The sequence below is a fragment of the Netta rufina genome, assembly GCF_964035555.1.
Source record: "Netta rufina genome assembly, chromosome: 9".
Taxonomy (NCBI): domain Eukaryota; kingdom Metazoa; phylum Chordata; class Aves; order Anseriformes; family Anatidae; genus Netta; species Netta rufina.
The window spans coordinates 26980072-27003174 of record NC_140132.1 but is presented as its reverse complement, the minus strand read 5'-3'; the positions used below and the strand labels follow the sequence as shown (position 1 = coordinate 27003174).

Genomic DNA, 23103 nt, shown 5'->3' with positions numbered 1-23103 from the left:
ACATGCAACTGCCAGAACTGGGATGATGGAGGCCTAAAAAGCCTGCCTTCAAGACAACAGACCAGAACGATGGGGACTGAAAACCCCAGAAGAAGACGCTTAGGAAATCAATTCCCAAGCAAGAGCTCCTGATGCGGCCCAGATGACTTCCGCAAGAGTGAGGATGGAAACAGACGCGATCTCAAACAGAATATGATGCACAAGACCTGAAACAGACCTGCTCTTTAAGCAGTGACTGCAACACAAGAAGTGCTCAGATCAGAGTCATGATGACAAAACAAGCATTGAGGCCCTTCAGCACCACTACCAAGTCGCATGTCTAGTCAGTCCAGTGTAAAAAGCTAGGAGGATATCAAGACCCGAGAAGCACAGTACAGACATTGCAGAAGCAACACAGGACAGACAAACAAAAGGAAACTGTCCTGCCTGGCGCACGCACTCACGCTACAAAATAATCCCGCTTCTTCTATTAGCCTGGTGACCCAGCCACAAGCAGCCTGAACATGACCCAGCCTGAACCACCCTCACCGTGGCACCAAGTCTATTCAGCCAGCTGGCTCCATGCTGCTCTGACTCCCAGCTCCCATTAGCCACCCCAGATATGCAAATACCAGGTGCCCCCCAACTTAGCTCTCAGATTGCTGAATGGTAAAGTCCCTCCGCTTCAAGAAACGCACAGGCACTGATTGTCATCTTAGGCAATTGCCACGATCATCATCAGCTGCAAAAACAGAGTACCAGCATTCACTAGGACGCCAGCCCCATTGCTCACCTTCTCCACAATGCTGACCACTAATGTAACATACGATTGTGCTCACGTGTTCCTCTCCGAGTCCAAGCTCCAACAGTGCAGCCAGTATCATCCACACCACCTGGGAAAACAAAAGGGATTAAATGATCGTTGAGTTCACAACAAGTCAGCCAATGGTGGTTTTTTTTGTTTTTTGTTTTTTTTTTTGTTAATGTTGGTTTTTTTGTGTGTGTTTCCTGTATTTATTTATTTTTTAGTCTGCTTTAGCTCAACAGCATGCGGAGTGCAAACAAGAGAACTGGGGTGTATCTAGAAGCAACAATCCCCATGCTTTTGCTGCAGCTTTGAATATTAAAAGGACAATACGACCCAGCAAGTAACTGGAACTTTCTTAACTGGAATTAGCTCAACCTGTTATTTATATTGAAAGAAAAATCTAGGAGCAGAACACATTATACACCAACAAAATTAATTCCATTTCATCCCCAGAAAAAAATCACATACTCTCATCCCCTCCTGTACCTCAGCCACTTGCCTGCCCCATGTGGCAGATGCTTCCATCTGTTCTCTTTACCCACTTATAGCACCTCTAAAAGGCAAACTGGAATTTTACTCTATTGGATGTAGGAAAATAACTGCAGTGACAACCGCACCCCAAAAACAACAGTTACCTCTGCTCATCACACACCACAGTCACTGCAGAGGCAGCTCGGGTCAAGACGTCCTGCACTGTGTACTGCACACTGCATTTCAGCCTCAACAAAGGAGAAAGACAGGCAGAAGATAAACATTCAGCTGACAGCAGTAGCACCCATCCCTCAACAACAAAAGGGACCCCACCTGTAGTTTTATCCTTTCAAAACAGCAGGCCACTTGCCTCTGTACCTGCAAATTAGGTCCAAGCTTGAAAGGAGCGGCCAGCATCACCCATGCCACCTGGGAAAACAAAAGGACAAAATGACCACTGTGCTTGCAAGCAACCACCTGCCACACTGCTCCTCTATCCCACACAGCCTCACCTCGGAGCCTCACAGGGAAACACCTGAGTGTCTTCCCTTCGCTTCAGATAAGGGATGACCAGGCTGACAACACAAACCTTCCCTCAGAGCTTCGTGACATGAGGATTTCCCTTCCCTGTCCACGACTGCACAAAGTACCTGCAGACACAAGAGAAACGCACACTCTGAGGTACCTCAGAGCTACAGCGTACCTGCTGCAATACCTCTCTCTTCCCAGCTCCTGTAGTTCAGCTGCTCACCAGCTCTAACTCAGATTCTTCGCTCACAGCACCACAGCAAACTCTGCCCGGGCCACACAACACACACTACACAAGCTACAATGGCTAAGACACACAATCTGGAACATTCCCGCCCAACAATCAGTCACATCGCACAGGAAGGCTGCCGCACACTCTGAGAAACCAAACCTACCAGTCCTGAGCAGCTCCCCACCTCCTCCTGCCTACCACGCTCAGCACACACACTATTTGACCCTCAAAAAATAAAAGCTTAGAATATACACACACAAAAAAACTGAGATCCATAAATGCCAAAAAGACGTGCACGCACAGCAGCCCCTGCAGGGGTAATCACAGACATACCCTTTGCAGAGGAAAGAGCAGACTCTGATACAACCCTGCTCAGGCTCTTGGTAATGCTGCATCTACACTGCCACGCCACATGTAGCATGAAATGAAGCTGGTTTTAGTCCTCTGGAAAATTACACAAGTAGGTTTATACATCTAGAGATTAAAATATAGCTCAAAAACAGAAGAGCATCCCACCATCAAAAAAAAAAAAAAAAAAAAGAGCCCCAACCTCTACTAAATATTCCTCTGTTAAGTGAATTCCAAGCACTTAGAAATCCAGAAATCCATAGACTCCAGCCTGCCTAGAGAATCCTGCAACTGACTGAAGGAAAACAAAGCACTTACCCCAAAGAGCAGCCCAGGCAGAAGGAGCTCTCTGATGCCATACCTGGGGCTCATATACCATTTGGCCCCGCCCAATATCCAAACCCTATCACCTGGAAAAGGGGAGGGACAAAGCACAAGGAAGTAGGAGCAGAGCAGGAGCAGCAGTAGCTGTTTTGTTTTGTTTCTTTGTTTTTTTTTTTTAAATCTGCTTTACCTGAACATCATACAGAGAACAGACAAAAGACCTGGGGTGTTTCTAGAAGCAACAATCCCCATGCTTTTGCTGCAGCTTTTAATATTAAAAGGACAACACAACCAGTCAAGTAACTGGAACTTTTTCAAATGGAATTACGTCAAACACGTTCATTATCACTTGCAAAAACAGAGAACTGGCAATCACTAGCATGCCAGAGTGTTGTTGACGGAAGGAAGACAGGGACACTCAATATGAGTGATCAGCAAGCTTGGATTTATTGGATAGCTCAGATGCCTTTTATTCCTTAACATATAATTAGCTCATACATATTACAAAAGTTAAGCTCATGATTGGTCCCCCTACTTCCTTATCTTATCAGCTTCTTCCTCATCCTTTCCACCGAAATAACACAGTCGGTACTTTCCCAAACCGCCAACGGATATTGTGTCCTTGTGTCTGATTGGCTCAGACAAGTTGTGTGCGATGTTTGTCCAACTCGTGAAGATTCAGCTGTTTTATGTCTACGTGACCTATCTCAGTTAACCATCCCTCTACAATTCCCCCGTTTTTATTTTGGACTACTAATACCTTTTCTGTGACTTGTTCAAGCTTCTTAGTTAAGCAACCAAAAATTATTCGCGCAGCTATTTTTATCAATATAACTATAAGCAGAAAGCGAAATCCCTCTTTGATTAGACTCAGTAACCAGTTAGACAGACCCCCAAAGATGGACTGCAACCAATTGTCAAGCCAACTAGGTTGTACTGTAATTTTCTTTGTGTGCTCCATCAACCATTTCAACTGGTCATGAATCGATTGACCATGATCTGAAAGATTGAAACAACACATTCCTTCAAAATCTTCACATCCATGTCCTTGCGCTAAAAGCAAAAAATCAATTGCAGCCCTATTTTGTAACACAACATGCCTAAGACTATCCATATCTTGTGCCATTTTGGTAATAATTTCAGTTGTTACATTTGATTGCTTAACAGCCCAACAAGCAAGCTTATTAATGCTAGCCAAAGCATGTGCAGTTCCCACTGCTGGAACTAATGAAGCAAATATTCTCTCAGCAGCGCCCCATAATTCTACACCATCGTCACAGTCAGAACCTAAAGTCTTAAGAGCTCGTTTGGATCTCTGCGACAAGTTCTGGTTCTAGAGACTGTGTAAGTCCGGGGCGAACAATGTGAGTCGCCCTAGATAACATGGACCCCCAAACACGTTGGCAGGTATTCCTTGCCATGCACGGTCCCCGCAAATCAAAAACATGCCAGGTGGCAGAGCCTTTGCAGTGTCATTATTCCACATCGGATTGTTATTAGATTTTGCTTCAGCTCCCAAAGCCCCCAGTCCTTGACTCCGTACTTGTGAAACATGATTTTGCTCGACCGATCGCAACTAGTCCTGCTAGTTGCTTACAATCGACTCCCCATTATTCTAAAAAGCACTGTAATGAATCTAGGGCTACTTCGTCCTTCATTTTCCTATGATTTTTTGCCGGCACTAATTTGCTATGATTTCAGCCTGCACTATGGCAACCTGCACTATGGCAATAAGCACGCTCTCACTAACACAGTACATAGCACACTCGCACACACACAGCACAATTGCACACCCAGAGGCCTCTGGCACATCTCAATCTCAATCATACCACAACCTCAATCATACCACAAGAATATAATTTAGAATGATAAGCAAACAATACGTGCGGCCAATATGATTTAGAATCATAACCAAACAAACAAGTATTGTCTCTCATTGTGTTCCTCGTGAAGTGACTTGCAACACTTGGTTTTAAAACCTTACCCTTACACAAATACTTTCAACACAAAATACCTGGACATTTAAGAATAACACATACAATTATTAACACTCCAGTTAGTATCCCTCCAGCAGCTGAAAACATACTGTTTGTCTGCAGCTTCAGGAGATCTTTGCTCCTGTGGTGAGCAGCTGAGAGTGGAGTCCCCTCCGAGCAAAAACGCTCAGGGTGCACCTAGGGGCGTCCACGCCGCAGCCGATCCCCGCAGCCGAGCAGTGTCTCCTCAAGTCTGCCGGTGGTCATTTGGCAGTGTAATCTGCATCTCTGCACTCCTGCCCCACAATAGAGCTAAGTCGTCATTACTAATCCATAGAATGTGGCAACCCCACGGAATCTTATCCAGAAACATAGTTATAACACCGATCTGGGGACGAATAGTCTTTTTTGCATTGCAAGATAAACCTCTTATAAAATGAATGCCAGAGAGAAGCAGCACAGCCGCCGCTGCTTCCATGGTTACGTCAGACAGTCTGCAGGGTCCTGATGTCCACCCCTCTGCTCTGTGCCGACTCGCCACACGGTGAGGGTCGGCTACCGTTGTCCACTGATGCCTCTGGTCTACTGTAGCAACTCGATCTCAGATGTCCTGCATCGCACCGCGATTACTTCAATTTCCCGCGTCCCTCCGCAATTCCTTTTTACAGTCCATACCATGCGTGCTCCGCTTTTCTGAAAAGCACTTGAGCAGATCATACGTCGCTTGTCTCTCCATACCTTTGTTTACGTCAGCGCTGTTGCAGCCTTTGCAAGACCTCAGCGACACGTGGCCGGCGGGACCCTCTATAGGTGCTCCCGGGTGCGAGGATTCAGCATTTTTGTCCCTTCCACCTCCTGAGCTGCATTGCAGGACCGGTTTCCTTCCCTTATTCCATCGATCCGTGGCTCACAGGATCACCGCCAGCGGGGTCCCTGTTTGGGCGCCATTTGTTGTTGACAGAAGGAAGACAGGGACACTCAATATGAGTGATCAGCAAGCTTCGATTTATTGGATAGCTCAGATGCCTTTTATTCCTTAACATATAATTAGCTCATACATATTACAAAAGTTAAGCTCATGATTGGTCCCCCTACTTCCTTATCTTATCAGCTTCTTCCTCATCCTTTCCACCGAAATAACACAGTCGGTACTTTCCCAAACCGCCAACGGATATTGTGTCCTTGTGTCTGATTGGCTCAGACAAGCTGTGTGAGATGTTTGTCCAACTCGTGAAGATTCAGCTGTTTTACGTCTATGTGACCTATCTCAGTTAACCATCCCTCTACACCAGAGCTAATACCAACCTCCTGCACAACGCTTGCTACTACTGATGCAACATATAGTTGTGCAATAAATCTCTGTTCCCAACTCCTTTATCTCACCTGCTCAGTAGCTCCACCTGAGAAAATGTGCCCGGGCGGCGCCGCGCCGAAATGTGCCCGGGCGGCGCCGCGCCGAAATGTGCCCGGGCGGCGCCGCGCCGAAATGTGCCCGGGCGGCGCCGCGCCGAAATGTGCCCGGGCGGCGCCGCGCCGAAATGTGCCCGGGCGGCGCCGCGCCGAAATGTGCCCGGGCGGCGCCGCGCCGAAATGTGCCCGGGCGGCGCCGCGCCGAAATGTGCCCGGGCGGCGCCGCGCCGAAATGTGCCCGGGCGGCGCCGCGCCGAAATGTGCCCGGGCGGCGCCGCGCCGAAATGTGCCCGGGCGGCGCCGCGCCGAAATGTGCCCGGGCGGCGCCGCGCCGAAATGTGCCCGGGCGGCGCCGCGCCGAAATGTGCCCGGGCGGCGCCGCGCCGAAATGTGCCCGGGCGGCGCCGCGCCGAAATGTGCCCGGGCGGCGCCGCGCCGAAATGTGCCCGGGCGGCGCCGCGCCGAAATGTGCCCGGGCGGCGCCGCGCCGAAATGTGCCCGGGCGGCGCCGCGCCGAAATGTGCCCGGGCGGCGCCGCGCCGAAATGTGCCCGGGCGGCGCCGCGCCGAAATGTGCCCGGGCGGCGCCGCGCCGAAATGTGCCCGGGCGGCGCCGCGCCGAAATGTGCCCGGGCGGCGCCGCGCCGAAATGTGCCCGGGCGGCGCCGCGCCGAAATGTGCCCGGGCGGCGCCGCGCCGAAATGTGCCCGGGCGGCGCCGCGCCGAAATGTGCCCGGGCGGCGCCGCGCCGAAATGTGCCCGGGCGGCGCCGCGCCGAAATGTGCCCGGGCGGCGCCGCGCCGAAATGTGCCCGGGCGGCGCCGCGCCGAAATGTGCCCCAACAGACTTATTCTTTAGACATGAAGCAGGTGACCCTGCTCACTCTCTAGGCACTACTGCACTTATGCGGTCAAGAAACATTACCCCACGGTTTCCCAAAAACAACATACCTGGCAACCCCTCATAAAAGGACTTCTAGTATGTGAATTCCAAGCACTTAATGCTTAGAAGGCTGCAAGATACAAAGACTTAACAGACAGCAAACACACAGGCAAAAGCTCCAGAAATATAACAAACTGTCCCTAAACCTGAAACAGAATACCCCTTACATGCCCACTGCTGCCATTTTCAGATACATGCTCACACAGGGAGCCTCCATGATACATTCCTCCTAAACCATGCTCCATCACTTTGCCACCAAGGTTGTGACTTTCATAAGATTTGACATATAGGCAAAGACTCACAAAAAGCCCTGTAATTCTGCAAAAATCATAAGGGACCCAGAAACACAAAGCAAACACACAAAGTAACATCGCCATACTATCCGTAACACTGCAGTAACAATTACTCATCTGAGGAAGAGCTGCATGCAATACAGGCACCTACTACTAGATTGCTTTACAATGACAGATCCTGCCAGTTGCCACCTCAAAAAGACATGCGTACCGGTTTCTACTTGAAAATGCATCAGTCCATAGACTCTGACCCACCTAAAGAACCCTGCAACTGACTGAAGGAAAAACAAAGCACTTACCCCAAAGAGCAGCCCAGGCAGAAGGAGCTCTCTCATGGCATACCTGCAACTCGGTTACTATTAGGTCCCACCTGGAACCTGAAGCCAATCACCTGGGAAAGTGCAGGGGGAAAGCACAAAAAAAGCAGAAAGAAGAGGAACAGCAGCTGTGGTTTTATTAACTTACTTATAAGGCTTAGCTCAACAGCATGCAGAGGGCAGACAGGAGAACTGGGGTGTTTCTAGAAGCAACAATCCCCATGCTTTCGCTGCAGCTTTGAATGTTGGAAGGACATTACCACCAAGCAAGTAACTGAAGCTTTTCCTGCTGGAATTACTTCAAATTCTTATTTATGTAGAAAGAAAAATCTAGGAGCAGAATAGATTACACGCCAAAAAAGAATTCAATTCCATTCCACTCACAGGAAAAATCACTTACTTCAGCAGGCTATCTGGGAACTAAAAGGCTATGCTGATGGGTCAAAACACACTACAGGACACTGGGGCCGGGACCTCCGCTGCACCCACTTAAAACCCATCCCTACACTCACCAAGGTACAACCCCAACCCAAACACAGACGCAGCATTTCAGCCTCAACACAGTTTTGGGAACTGATAGAAAGGACGCCTCATCCTCAGCAAGGCGTGCTCAGGCTACACAGGACAGGGCTTCGGGCACCTCTTTGCCTACCAAAGGCGACCACCATCAGCACCTGCTTTGTTCAGATTCTAAAGACTAACATCACAGCCCACATTGCCTGGGACACCTGATAAACAGAAGAGAAAGCAGACATACCGTTTTCAAGCCATCCCAGCACGTGTCACTCCTTGATGATCTGCAACCTCTTCTCAAATCCTCAACCGCTCCTGTGGAGAGCCTGCCATGGCACCTGCAAAGCAAGATGGATACCCTTCGCAGTCACCTCGTGCTACTTGGCAGTTCTGCTCCAATCCAGCTCACAAACAGCCCGCCCTTCTCGTGCTGCTCTTCAGAGTGCAGCTTGGCCCCACTCAGCCTGTGCAACACACCTGTGAAACAAAAAGAAAAGCATAGGCTGAAGCAGCATCCAAAGCCACAGCACAGCTAGGACAGTTACTCTCATCTGCTCCCTTACCTCTGCTCCCTCACCTGCCCTTGAGGCAGGTGCTTCCATCTGCTCTTAGGCCAGCTACAACACCCCTGAAATATAAATAGGATTTTTACTGTATTTTGTGCAGTTAACTAACTGCAGTGACAACTGCACCCCTAAAGTACCTGCTACATCTGTTCATCGCTCACCTTGCCAAAAGCAGCTCTGGTCAAGTCCTGTGTTGTACACTGTTTCACCTAAAACAAATAAGAACAGTCACAAGATAATCATTCAGCTACCAGCATTAGCACCCATCCCTCAACAACACAAGGAACCCCATTTACAATATTATAATTTCTAAACAGCAGCCCCCTTGCCTCAGCACCTCAGAAGTAGATCAAGCCAGTCACCGAGCTGCCTACCAAGTGCTGGACAGTTCCAGAAGGAGCTCTTTCCTATGACAGGTTCCTCCTAAGTTTTACGCTGTACTGGGGGACAGGAAAGAAATAAAAATAAAAATTTCAAAACCCCATATCTGCAAGCTTTCACGATTCGACAGACCTCCTCAAGCACACAATTCAAGCACTATGCAAGCAGCTGCTCGCAAGCAGCTCAACTCTTCTCCCCCCCCCATCTGCCAAACACCACAGAGATGACTGTGCCTGCTGCCCTTCAGTACGTGCCCAGAGGCAGACCGGATGTCTTTGCCAAAACAGTCCAGACAATGTATTAGTACACCCATGCACTACCACATTAGCTGTCATCACTAACTGCCAGGCAGGACAGCTCCAGACCAAACACATACACACACAGGAACGCCACAAACACTACAAACAAAACACACAACACAAGGCGCAAGAAAAAGTGACCCCCAGAGGGAAGCCCTATGGCAACAGCAAGTCAGAATAGGTGCTCTGCACCAGACCCTAGAGGACACTCAAATGTCACGACATGCAACTGGAAGCAACTGCCAGAACTGGGATGATGGAGGCCTAAAAAGCCTGCCTTCAAGACAACAGACCAGAAGGATGGGGACTGAAAACCCCAGAAGAAGACGCTTAGGAATTCAATTACCAAGCAAGAGCTCCTGATGCGGCCCCGATGTCTTCTGCAAGAGTGAGGATGGAAACAGATGCGATCTCAAACCGAATATGATGCACAAGACCTGAAACAGATCTGCACTTCAAGCAGCGACTGCAAGACAAGTGCTTGCATCAGCCCTACGATGATGAAACAAGCATTTAGGAACTTTGGTGTGGCTACCAAGTTGCCCATCTCATCTGTCCAGTGGAAGAAGGAAATGTGGATATCAAGACCTGAGAAGCATGTAACATATGACGATCATATCAAGAAACGTTTGATACAACCAAGTATTACACACACAGAAGGGATTCCTTTAAGCTCCCACTGCAAGACGAGAGGTGCTCAGCTCCCAGTTGAACATCAGCAATATTCCAATGATGTCAAGTGTTCAGTACCCTCAGGATGACTTACCCAGGGCCTGCCGAGCACCAAGAGCAACAGCACAGTACAGCACAGACAACACAGAACACAGATAACAAGCTGGGACTGCCCTGCCTGGCACGCGCTCACACTGTATGTGACAGAACTCCCCACACATAATCTCTCTGCCTGACCTGATCAATCCTGAAAAGCACCATCCAAAGCAATGACTTAAAAGCACAGACCCTCACCCTACGGGTGCATTCACAACCCCAACTCAAACATAGCACTTGCCCCCCAGCTTAGCTTGGGAATGCTGGGAGGCAGGTTCCATCCTCACCAAGGAACACAAAGGCTAGCCAGGACATTGCTTCAGGCACAAGGCTCCTCTTCACCTGCAGAAATAAAGTGCCATCAGGCACCAGCACACCAGCCAAATTTCTTCCAGTGAAACACCCACCTCAAACAAAACAGTAGTCAACTGACCTGCTCCTCTACTGAAATCAGACAGACACCCTCTAGACAACTCCCCGCCTCCCCCTGCCAACCACTCCCAAACACACCATATTCGTCCCTGGACTTCATTCTCAGGGCTCAGAATCTACTATCAATGTGGACCACAGAGGCCAGCTAGGATGTTCCCAGGACCTTCTTCGTAACAGGAAAAGAGGAGTCACCCAGAGGTGCATCAAGAAACTTCTACACCAAAAACAATACCCGTTTTCCAACTTTTTTCCACTCACCTTCCCGATCCAGGCTTAGCACTTCCATTCAGTGTGCCGAACCAAGGTCACGGGGCTTAGACCAGGGAGAAAGAACAGACAAACATGACAATCCACAAAACAGTCTATACCCACTCCTTTCCTCCCCTGCTGCAACAGCCAAGAAGCCCCAGAGCCACGTGCTCCAACCCAGTACCACCGCTTCGCTCACCTAACATCCCAAGGAGATGCATCATGCTCCCAGCTCCTCTTGTGCTCCGAGCATCTCCAGCATTTCAGGAACGGGAACCGCTGACGTCTGGCACATGTCAGAAACATGGCAGGAGACATACTCTGCTGTTGCAAGGCACTTGCAAAGCCGGCCCAACAGCTGAAGCAGACTCACACAGTCCACCGACCAACTCGGGGCCGCCACTGCTGTCCACTCATCCTCATGCTTCGTTCAAGTTTCCGTGCCTACACCCTGAGCTACAAGAAACAAAGAGAGAAGGTCACAACCACGATGGATACGCAAACAGTGCAGCTCCTTGTGGAGGACTCAAACACAGAGACCAGAGCCAGACAAAAAAAAACCAAAAAAACTCAAGTCCACAAATGCCACAAGGCCATGAATGCATAGCAGCCCCAGCAGGGGTAATGACAGACATACCCTTTGCAGATGAAAAAGGTAACCCTTCTCAGTCTCTTGGTAATGCTGCACCTACGTGGTCAAGCCTCTTCTAGCATGTAATCAAGCTGGTTTTAGTCCTCTGGAGAGTTACACAACTGGGTTGATTCATCTAGAGATTAAAATACAGATCAAACACAGGAGCGTAAGCCACCATCCCAAAAACAGTGAGCCAGCAGCCTCTACTAAATATCCCTCTGTTAAGTGAATTCCAAGCACTTAGAATTCCAGAAATCCATAGACTCCAGCCTGCCTAAAGAACCCGGCAACTGACTGAAGGAAAAACAAAGCACTTACCCCAAAGAGCAGCCCAGGCAGAATGAACTCTGACAGCATACCTGGGCTCATATACCTTTTGGTCCCACCCAGCACCCAAACCAAATCACCTGGGAAAGGGGAGGGGGCAAAGCACATGAAAGTAGAAAGAGGAGGAGCAGCAGCTGTGGTTTATTTACTTATTTATAAGGCTTAGCTCAACAGCATGCAGAGTGCAGACAAGAGAACTGGGGTGTTTCTAGAAGCAACAATCCCCATGCTTTCGCTGCAGCTTTGAATGTTAGAAGGACGATACGACCAAGCAAGTAACTGAAGCTTTTTCAGCTGGAATTAGCTCAAACTTTTATTTACGCAGAAAAAAAAATCTAGGAGCAGAACAGATTATACACCAACAAAATCAATTCCGTTCCAAGCCAGTCACCGAGTTGCCTACGGAGTGCTGAACAGTTCCAGAAGGAGTTCGTTCCTGTGACAGGTTCCTCCTAGGTTTTACACTCTACTGGGGACAGGAAAGAAATAAGAATAAACATTTCAAAACCCCATATCTGTAACCTTTCAAGATTCAACAGACCTCCTCAAGCACACCATTCAAGCACTATGCGAACAGCTGCTCACAAGCAGATATACTCTCCCAAATCCACATCTGCCAACCACCAGAGATGACTGTGCCAGCTACCCTTCAGTACATGCCCAGAGGCAGACCAGACGTCTTCGCCAAAACAGTCCAGACAATGTATTAGTACACCCATGCACTGCCACAGTATTCACTAACTGGCAGGCAGGACAGCTCCAGACCAAACACATACACACATAGGCACGCCACAAACACTACAAACAAAACACACAACACAAGGCACAAGAAAAAGTGACCCCCGGAGGGAAGCCCTACGGCAACAGCAAGTCAGAATAGGTGCTCTGCACCAGACCCCAGGAGAGACTCAAATGTCACGACATGCAACTGCAAGCAACTGCCAGAACTGGGATGATGGAGGCCTAAAAAGCCTGCCTTCAGGACAACAGACCAGAAGGATGGGGACTGAAAACCCCAGAAGAAGACGCTTAGGAAATCAATTCCCAAGCAAGAGCTCCTGATGCGGCCCAGATGACTTCCGCAAGAGTGAGGATGGAAACAGACGCGATCTCAAACAGAATATGATGCACAAGACCTGAAACAGACCTGCTCTTTAAGCAGCAACTGCAAGACGAGAAGTGCTCAGATCAGAGCTATAATGACAAAACAAGCATTGAGGCCCTTCAGCACCGCTACCAAGTCGCCTGTCTAGTCAGTCCAGTCTAAAAAGCTAGGAGGATATCAAGACCCGAGAAGCACAGAACAGACGCTGCAGAAGCAACACAAGACAGACGAACTGAAGAAAACTGTCCTGCCTGGCGCACGCACTCACACTACAAAATAATCCCGCTTCTTCTATTAGCCTGGTGACCCAGCCACAAGCAGCCTGAACATGACCCAGCCTGAGCCACCCTCACCGTGGCACCAAGTCTATTCAGCCAGCTGGTTCCATGCTGCTCTGGCTCCCAGCTCCCATTAGCCACCCCAGATATGCAAATACCAGATGCCCCCCAACTTAGCTCTCAGGTTACTGCATGGTAAATTCCCTCCGCCTCAAGAAACGCACAGGCACTGATTGTCATCTTAGGCAACTGCCAGGCTCATCATCAGCTGCAAAAACAGAGTAACAGCATTCACTAACACGCCAGCCATGATGCCCACCTGCTCCACAATGCTGACTACTACTGATGCAACATACGATTGTGCTCACGTGTTCCTCTCCGAGTCCAAGCTCCAACAGTGCAGCCAGTATCATCCACACCACCTGCGAAAACAAAGGGATTAAATGATCGTCGCATTCACAACAAATCACCCAATGGTGGTTTTTTGTTGTTGTTTTTTGTGTGTGTTTTTTTTTTGTTTGTTTTTTTTATTGATATCTGCTTTAGCTCAACAGCATGCAGAGTGCAAACAAGAGAACTGGGGTGTATCTAGAAGCAACAATCCCCATGCTTTTGCTGCAGCTTTGAATATTAAAAGGATAATACAGCCCAGCAAGTAACTGGAAATTGCTTAACTGGAAATAGCTCGAACTTTTTTTTTACGTAGAAAGAAAAATCCAGGTGCAGAACAGATTATACGCCAAAACAATCAAACACCAAACAATCTTCCCTTCGCTTTGGATAAGGGATGACCAGGCTGAAAACACAAACCTTCCCTCAGTGCTTCGTGACATGAGGATTTCCCTTCCCTGTCCATGACTGCACAAAGCACTTGCAAAGACAGGAGAAAAGCACACTCTGAGGCACCCCACAGCCACAGCGTACCTGCTTGTGGTGGTTTTACCGTGCTGGGCAGCTAAACCCCACAACCGCTCTCTCACTCCCCCTCTTTTAGATGAGGAGCGGGAGAAGTAAAGCAAAGAACAACTCACGGGTTGAGATAATGATAATTTAATTAAAGGGAAATAATAATAATAATTAAAGATTATTATGAACTAAACAATTTAACTAAAGGAAAATAAAAAGGGAAAGGGGAAAAGGGAGGGGGAAAGAGAAAAAATAAAAAGAAGGGAGGAAAACAAACAAATAAAATAAATGAAGGCTATATGGAAGTGCAGAGGAAAGAAATTACTCTCTACTTCCCACAAATGAGTGATGATTGACCACGTCCTTGAAGCAGGGCCTCAATGCACGTAGCCGGGGTTCGAGAGGAGGACCGACGTTTTCCCAACGAGAGCCCACCCCTCCCCTCCTCTTCCTGTCTCCACTTTTATTGCTGAGTATGACATTACATGGTATGGAATATCCCTTTGATTGGTTTAGGTCAGCTGCCCTAGTGATGTTTCTCTCCTCACTTTTTGCCCACCCCCTAGGAGGGTTAGAGAAAGGCCCAATGCTGTGCCACTGCACCTCAGCAGTAGACACAACACTGGTGTAATACCACTGCTGTTCCAGCTATAAGCGCAGAGTACGGCACTGTAAGGGCTGCTGCCAGGAAAGTTAACATTCCAGCCAGACCCAGTACGCTGCTGCAATACCTCTCTCTTCCCAGCTCCTGTAGTTCAGTTGCTCAACAGCTCTAACTGAGACTCTTTGCTCACAGCGCCACAGCAAACTCTGCCCGGGCCACACAACACACACTACACAAGCTACATTGCTTAACACACACAAGCTAGAATGTTCCCGCCCAACAATCAGTCACATCGCACAGGAAGGCTGCCGCACACTCTGAGAAACCAAACCTACCAGTCCTGAGCAGCTCCCCACCTCCTCCTGCCAACCACACTCAGCACACACACTATTTACAGCTCAGAAGAACAAGAAGTTAGAACATACACACACAAAAAAAAACAACTGAGCTCCACAAATGCCAAAAAGACACGCACACAGAACAGCCCCGGCAGGGGTAATCACAGACTTACCCTTTGCAGAGGAAAAAGGGGACTCTGATACAACCCTGCTCAGTCTCTTGGCAATGCGGCATCTATGCTGCCAAGCCATATGTAGCATGTAATCAAGCTGGTGTAACTCTCCAGGGAACTAAAACAAGTGGTTTTATACCTCTAAAGATTAAAAAATATCTCAAAAACAGGAGCATATGCCACCATCCCAAAAAAAAGTGAGCCAGCAGCCTCTACTAAATATCCCTCTATTTCAAGCACTTAGAGATCTAGAATTCCAACCACTTAGAAATCCAGAAATTCATAGACACCAGCCTGCCTAAAGAACCCTGCAACTGACTGAAGAAAAAACAAAGCACTGACCCCAAAGAGCAGCCCAGGCAGAAGGAGCACTCTGATGCCATGCCTGGGGCTCATATACCTTTTGGCCCCGCCCAGCACCCAAACCAAATCACCTAGGAAAGGGGAGGGGCAAAGCACAACAAAGTAGGAAGAGAGCAAGAAAAGCAGCTGTTTCTTTTTCTTTCTTTTTTAAAAACAACTTTATCTCAAAAGCATGCAGAGAGCAGACAAGATATCTCTGGTGAATCTAGAAGCAAAAATCCCCTTTGCTTTTTCTGCAGGTTTTAATAATGGATTTACAATATCATCAAGCTAATAACTGAAACTTTTTGAACTGGAATTAGTTTAAACAGGCTCATCCCCATCTGTAAACACAGAGAACCAGCATTCACTACCATGCCAGCCCTAATGTAATACACAATAAATGTTTGTTCATTGTCTTTTGTATTATAAAAACAAGGAGTTCTGTTTGAGGAACGGGAGTTGTGAAAACTCCCTGATGAAGTAAGGAACTGTATAATGCTTTGCTAGACACTATGAAAATTCTTTTGCTTAATGTAACAAAATAGAGAACCCCCTCCCCTTCTCTCCTTCTGCATCTCAGTAGCCTCTTTTGTTAAAAAAAACACTGCTGCAAAGTTCATGTAACCGTCTCCTGATAAGTTGTTAAACTAGTGTATCAACATCTTGCCTTCCTGTCTCACGCTGGGCCAACATGACCAAATAAAGAAAGAAGTTGAGCCACAACGCGGAGGAAGACTAGGGCCTCCATCTTCACGACCACCAGAGGGACAGAGACGACCCCCTAGCAACAGTGCGCGCAGTCGCAGAATATACCAGGATGTGCTGCGTAATCCCAGAATTACCAAGATATAAAAAGGGACCCTGGCGGGGGTGAGGTGCACGCCGTTGCTGGAGCCGAGACTCCCCGGCCGCCCAGCGCTGTTTTGCTTGCTGTTGCTTACTCAATAAATTCCTTTCTATTATTAATGCAATGCTCTCTGAAAATTAATTAAGGGGGCAACTTATAACACCTAATACCCACCTACTCCACAACGCTGACTACTACTGATGCAACATATAGTTGTGCAATACCTCTCTGTTCCCAACTCCTTTATCTCACCTGCTCAGTAGCTCCACCTGAGAAAATGTGCCCGGGCGGCGCCGCGCCGAAATGGGCCCGGGCGGCGCCGCGCCGAAATGGGCCCGGGCGGCGCCGCGCCGAAATGGGCCCGGGCGGCGCCGCGCCGAAATGGGCCCGGGCGGCGCCGCGCCGAAATGGGCCCGGGCGGCGCCGCGCCGAAATGGGCCCGGGCGGCGCCGCGCCGAAATGGGCCCGGGCGGCGCCGCGCCGAAATGGGCCCGGGCGGCGCCGCGCCGAAATGGGCCCGGGCGGCGCCGCGCCGAAATGGGCCCGGGCGGCGCCGCGCCGAAATGGGCCCGGGCGGCGCCGCGCCGAAATGGGCCCGGGCGGCGCCGCGCCGAAATGGGCCCGGGCGGCGCCGCGCCGAAATGGGCCCGGGCGGCGCCGCGCCGAAATGGGCCCGGGCGGCGCCGCGCCGAAATGGGCCCGGGCGGCGCCGCGCCGAAATGGGCCCGGGCGGCGCCGCGCCGAAATGGGCCCGGGCGGCGCCGCGCCGAAATGGGCCCGGGCGGCGCCGCGCCGAAATGGGCCCGGGCGGCGCCGCGCCGAAATGGGCCCGGGCGGCGCCGCGCCGAAATGGGCCCGGGCGGCGCCGCGCCGAAATGGGCCCGGGCGGCGCCGCGCCGAAATGGGCCCGGGCGGCGCCGCGCCGAAATGGGCCCGGGCGGCGCCGCGCCGAAATGGGCCCGGGCGGCGCCGCGCCGAAATGGGCCCGGGCGGCGCCGCGCCGAAATGGGCCCGGGCGGCGCCGCGCCGAAATGGGCCCGGGCGGCGCCGCGCCGAAATGGGCCCGGGCGGCGCCGCGCCGAAATGGGCCCGGGCGGCGCCGCGCCGAAATGGGCCCGGGCGGCGCCGCGCCGAAATGGGCCCGGGCGGCGCCGCGCCGAAATGGGCCCGGGCGGCGCCGCGCCGAAATGGGCCCGGGCGGCGCCGCGCCGAAATGGGCCCGGGCGGCGCCGCGCCGAAATGGGCCCCAACAGACTTATTCTTTAGACATGAAGCAGGTGACCCTGCTCACTCTCTAGGCACTACTGCACTTATGCGGTCAAGAAACATTACCCCACGGTTTCCCAAAAACAACATACCTGGCAACCCCTCATAAAAGGACTTCTAGTATGTGAATTCCAAGCACTTAATGCTTAGAAGGCTGCAAGATACAAAGACTTAACAGACAGCAAACACACAGGCAAAAGCTCCAGAAATATAACAAACTGTCCCTAAACCTGAAACAGAATACCCCTTACATGCCCACTGCTGCCATTTTCAGATACATGCTCACACAGGGAGCCTCCATGATACATTCCTCCTAAACCATGCTCCATCACTTTGCCACCAAGGTTGTGACTTTCATAAGATTTGACATATAGGCAAAGACTCACAGAAAGCCCGTAATTTTGCAAAAATCATAAGGGACCCAGAAACACAAAGCAAACACACAAAGTAACATCGCCATACTATCCGTAACACTGCAGTAACAATTACTCATCTGAGGAAGAGCTGCATGCAATACAGGCACCTACTACTAGATTGCTTTACAATGACAGATCCTGCCAGTTGCCACCTCAAAAAGACATGCGTACCGGTTTCTACTTGAAAATGCATCAGTCCATAGACTCTGACCCACCTAAAGAACCCTGCAACTGACTGAAGGAAAAACAAAGCACTTACCCCAAAGAGCAGCCCAGGCAGAAGGAGCTCTCTCATGGCATACCTGCAACTCGGTTACTATTAGGTCCCACCTGGAACCTGAAGCCAATCACCTGGGAAAGTGCAGGGGGAAAGCACAAAAAAAGCAGAAAGAGGAGCAGCAGCAGCTGTGGTTTTATTAACTTACTTATAAGGCTTAGCTCAACAGCATGCAGAGGGCAGACAGGAGAACTGGGGTGTTTCTAGAAGCAACAATCCCCATGCTTTCGCTGCAGCTTTGAATGTTGGAAGGACATTACCACCAAGCAAGTAACTGAAGCTTTTCCTGCTGGAATTAACTCAAACTTTTATTTATGTAGAAAGAAAAATCATGGAGCAGAATAGATTACACGCCAAAAAAGAATTCAATTCCATTCCACTCACAGGAAAAATCACTTACATCAGCAGGCTATCTGAGAACTAAAAGGCTATGCTGATGGGTCAAAACACACTACAGGACACTGGGGCCGGGACCTCCGCTGCACCCACTTAAAACCCATCCCTACACTCACCAAGGTACAACCCCAACCCAAACACAGACGCAGCATTTCAGCCTCAACACAGTTTTGGGAACTGATAGAAAGGACGCCTCATCCTCAGGGAGGCATGCTCAAGCTACACAGGACAGGGCTTCGGGCAACTCTTTGCCTACCAAAGACGACCGCCATCAGCACCTGCTTTGTTCAGATTCTAAAGACTAACATCACAGCCCACATTGCCTGGGACACCTGATAAACAGAAGAGAAAGCAGACATACCGTTTTCAAGCCATCCCAGCACGTGTCACTCCTTGATGATCTGCAACCTCTTCTCAAATCCTCAACCGCTCCTGTGGAGAGCCTGCCATGGCACCTGCAAAGCAAGATGGATACCCTTCGCAGTCACCTCGTGCTACTTGGCAGTTCTGCTCCAATCCAGCTCACAAACAGCCCGCCCTTCTCGTGCTGCTCTTCAGAGTGCAGCTTGGCCCCACTCAGCCTGTGCAACACACCTGTGAAACAAAAAGAAAAGCATAGGCTGAAGCAGCATCCAAAGACACAGCACAGCTAGGACAGTTACTCTCATCTGCTCCCTTACCTCTGCTCCCTCACCTGCCCTTGAGGCAGGTGCTTCCATCTGCTCTCTTAGGCCAGCTACAACACCCCTGAAATATAAATAGGATTTTTACTGTATTTTGTGCAGTTAACTAACTGCAGTGACAACTGCACCCCTAAAGTGCCTGCTACATCTGTTCATCGCTCACCTTGCCAAAAGCAGCTCTGGTCAAGTCCTGTGTTGTACACTGTTTCACCTTAAACAAATGAGAACAGTCACAAGACAACGATTCAGCTACCAGCATTAGTACCCATCCGTCAACAACACAAGGAACCCCATTTACAATATTATAATTTCTAAACAGCAGCCCCCTTGCCTCAGCACCTCAGAAGTAGATCAAGCCAGTCACCGAGCTGCCTACGGAGCGCTGAACAGTTCCAGAAGGAGCTCTTTCCTGCGACAGGTTCCTCCAAAGGTTTACGCTCTACTGGGGACAGGAGAGAAATAAAAATAAAACTTTCAAAAACCCCATATCTGTAAGCTTTCAAGATTCGACAGACCTCCTCAACCACACTGTTCAAGCACTATGCGAGCAGCTGCTCGCAAGCAGATATACTCTCCCACCCCCAACATCTGCCAAACACCACAGAGATGACTGTGTCTGCTGCCCTTCAGTACGTGCCCAGAGGCAGACCGGATGTCTTTGCCAAAACAGTCCGGACAATGTATTAGTACACCCATGCACTACCACATTAGCTGTCATCACTAACTGCCAGGCAGGACAGCTCCAGACCAAACACATACACACACAGGAACGCCACAAACACTACAAACAAAGCACACAACACAAGGCGCAAGAAAAAGTGAGCCCCAGAGGGAAGCCCTATGGCAACAGCAAGTCAGAACAGGTGCTCTGCACCAGACCCTAGAGGAGACTCAAATGTCACGACATGAAACTGCAAGCAACTGCCAGAACTGGGATGATGGAGGCCTAAAAAGCCTGCCTTCAAGACAACAGACCAGAACGATGGGGACTGAAAACCCCATAAGATGACGCTTAGGAATTCAATTCCCAAGCAAGAGCTCCTGATGCGGCCCCGATGTCTTCTGCAAGAGTGAGGATGGAAACAGACGCCATCTCAAACCGAATATGATGCACAAGACCTGAAACAGAACTGCACTTCAAGCAGCGACTGCAAGACAAGAAGTGCTCGGATCAGAGCCACGATGACAAAACAAGCACTGAGGCCCTTCAGCACCGCTACCAAGTCGCCTGTCTGGTCAGTCCAGTGTAAAAAGCTAGAAGGATGTCAAGACCTAAGAAGCACAGAACAGACATTGCAGAAGCAGCACTACAGGACAGACGAACAGAAGGAAACTGTCCTGCCTGGCTCACCCACTCACGCTACAAAATAATCCCGCTGATTCTATTAGCCTGGTGACCCAGCCACAAGCAGCCTGAACGTGACCCAGCCTGAACCACCCTCACCGTGGAACCAAGTCTAGTCAGCCAGCAGGCACCATGCTCCTCTGGCTCCCAGCTCCCATTAGCCACCCCAGATACGCAAATACCAGGTGCCCCCCAACTTAGCTCTCAGGTTGTTGCATGGTATAGTCCCTCCGCCTCAAGAAATGCACAGGCACTGATTGTCATCTTAGTCAATTGCCAGGCTCATCATCAGCTGCAAAAACAGAGTAACAGCATTCACTAGCACGCTGGCCCCATTGCTCACCTTCTCCACAATGCTGACTACTACTGATGCAACATACGGTTCTGCTCACCTGTTCCTCTCCAAATCCAAGCTCCAACAGTGCAACCAGTATCATCCACACCACCTGGGAAAACAAAGGGATTAAATGATCGTTGCGTTCACAAGAAGTCAGCCAATGGTGGTTTTTTTTGTTATTGTTGGTTTTTTTGGGTGTGTGTATTTCCTGTATTTATTTATTTTTTAGTCTGCTTTAGCTCAACAGCATGCAGAGTGCAGACAAGAAAACTGGGGTGTTTCTAGAAACAACAATCCCCATGCTTTTGCTGCAGCTTTGAATATTAAAAGGACAATACGACCCAGCAAGTAACTGGAACTTTCTTACCTGGAATTAGCTCAAACTTTTCTTCACATTGAAAGAAAAATCTAGGAGCAGAACACATTATACACCAACAAAATTAATTCCATTTCATCCCCAGAAAAAAATCACATACTCTCATCCCCTCCTGTACCTCAGCCGCTTGCCTATCCCACGTGGCACATGCTTCCATCTGTTCTCTTTACCCACTTATAGCACCTTTAGAAGGCAAACTGGAATTTTACTCTATTGGATGTAGGAAAATAACTGCAGTGACAACTGCGCCCCAAAAACAACAGTTACCTCTGCTCATCGCGCACCAGAGTCACTGCAGAGGCAGCTCGGGTCAAGACGTCCTGCACTGCGCACTGCGTTTCACCCTGAACAAAGGCAAAACACAGGCAGAAGATAAACATTCAGCTGACAGCAGTAGCACCCATCCCTCAACAACAAAAGGGACCCCATCTTTAGTTTTATCCTTTCAAAACAGCAGGCCACTTGCCTCAGTACCTGCAAATTAGGTCCAAGCTTGCAAGGAGCGGCCAGCATCACCCACGCCACCTGGGAACACAAAAGGACAAAATGACCACTGTGCTTGCAAGCAACCACCTGCCACACTGCTCCTCTATCCCACACAGCCTCACCTCGGACCCTCACAGGGAAACACCTGAATGTCTTCCCTTCGCTTCGGATAAGGGATGACCAGGCTGACAACACTCACCTTCCCTCAGTGCTTCGTGACATGAGGATTTCCCTTTCCTGTCCACGACTGCACAAAGCACCTGTAGAGACAAGAAAAAAGCACACTGAGGCACCTCGCAACCAAAGCGTACCTGCTGCAATACCTCTCTCTTCCCAGCTCCTGTAGTTCAGCTGCTCAACAGCTCTAACTCAGATTCTTCGCTCACAGCACCACAGCAAACTCTGCCCGGGCCACACAACACACACTACACAAGCTACATTGCTTAGGACACACAAGCTGGAACGTTCCCGCCCAACAATCAGTCGCATCGCACAGGAAGGATGCCGCATACTCCTAGAAACCAAACCTACCAGTCCTGAGCAGCTCCCATCCTCCTCCTGCCTACCACGTTCAGCACACTAACTGTTGTACCCCTCAGAAAACCAGAAACATAGAACATACACACACACAAACAAAACAAAAAGAACAGAGCTCCACAAATGCCAAAAAGACACGCACACACAGCAACCCCGGCAGGAGTAATCACAGACTTACCCTTTGCAGAGGAAAAAGGGGACTCTGATACAACCCTGCTCAGTCTCTTGGTAATGCTGCATCTACGCTGCCAAGCCACATGCAGCATGTAATCAAGCTGGTGTAACTCTCCAGGGGACTAAAACAAGTGGTTTTAAACATGTAGAGTTTAAAATATAGCTCAAAAACAGGAGAATATGCGGCCATCCTAAAAAAATGTGAGCCAGTAGCCTCTACTAAATACTCCTCTATTTCAAGCACTTAGAGATCTAGAATTCCAACCACTTAGAAATCCAGAAATCCATAGACTCCAGCCTGCCTAGAGAACCCTGCAACTGACTGAAGGAAACACAAAGCACTGACCCCAAAGAGCAGCCCAGGCAGAAAAAGCACTCTGATGCCATGCCTGGGGCTCATATACCTTTTGGCCCCGCC

At 49.7% G+C, this 23103-nt stretch overlaps 1 long non-coding RNA gene across 1 annotated transcript; it reads right to left on the bottom strand.

Moving 5' to 3' along the window:
* Positions 1–1433: 1433 nt before the first annotated feature.
* LOC311212487 lies at positions 1434–22823 on the bottom strand. Its single transcript, XR_014618701.1, has 4 exons — positions 22690–22823; positions 22174–22234; positions 21963–22013; positions 1434–1506 (listed from the first exon to the last, which is right to left on the bottom strand). It is a non-coding gene; the product is annotated as an uncharacterized lncRNA (long non-coding RNA).
* Positions 22824–23103: the final 280 nt, after the last annotated feature.